Genomic DNA, 801 nt, shown 5'->3' with positions numbered 1-801 from the left:
CTATCTATCTATCTATCTATCTATCTATCTATCTATCTATCTATCTATCTATCTATCTATCTATCGATCTATAAAAGTTCAGTGCTGGATGAGTGACTTTACACAGTTTCTCACAAACAGTGTGTTTTTGCTCTTACAGCTCCTGACAGCGACTCTGAGCTCTGAGAAACTGAATGAAGGAACCTGACAAACACTCAGTCAGTGAGCTCACATGGGAGGGAAAAAGAAAAGCTGAAACAGACTTCCTGTAACAGAAGTCAAGCAGCTTCATGTGAAGACAAGTGATATTTGAGATTAAAAGAAAAAACAAACTCTCTTGATTTGTAAAAGCTTCATATAATAGTTCCCTTTCAGTCCGTTCACTCGGCAGCTACAACACATCGTAAGGGATATCACACCCCCACCTGGTCTGATTGATTTGTATTCAATAGACAGACAGTCAGTCAGTCAGTCAGTCAGTCAATAAATCATGGGACAGTTCATTTGTATTTATTACAAGCAGCATACATGGGTATGTTGCTCAAGTCATGTGTGAATGAAGCATCGTAGGCCTGTCCTTTCAGTTGATCTATTCATGTATTTTCTGCTGTGGACTGTGTAGACCGACTCTTTTATTTAGAACAGTGACGTTTTAATTGTATTTAATGAAATTCCATCTTTAAATTCCATCTTCTCAGGGAGAGAGAGGGATATCGATTGGAGGGTGAGCTAGATTGACTTTTAACAAAAGAGAGAGAGAGCGGCACACTGCGCTGTCAGTAGCACGTCTCAACAGAAACGTCTCACCTGCACTGTTTGCTA

The sequence above is a fragment of the Seriola lalandi genome, unplaced genomic scaffold (assembly GCF_002814215.2).
Source record: "Seriola lalandi dorsalis isolate HSWRI2012SDOR001 ecotype SW California unplaced genomic scaffold, Sedor1 jcf7180002054538, whole genome shotgun sequence".
Classification (NCBI taxonomy): domain Eukaryota; kingdom Metazoa; phylum Chordata; class Actinopteri; order Carangiformes; family Carangidae; genus Seriola; species Seriola lalandi.
The sequence above is the reverse complement of the archived record's forward strand: the minus strand, read 5'-3'. Positions refer to the sequence as shown.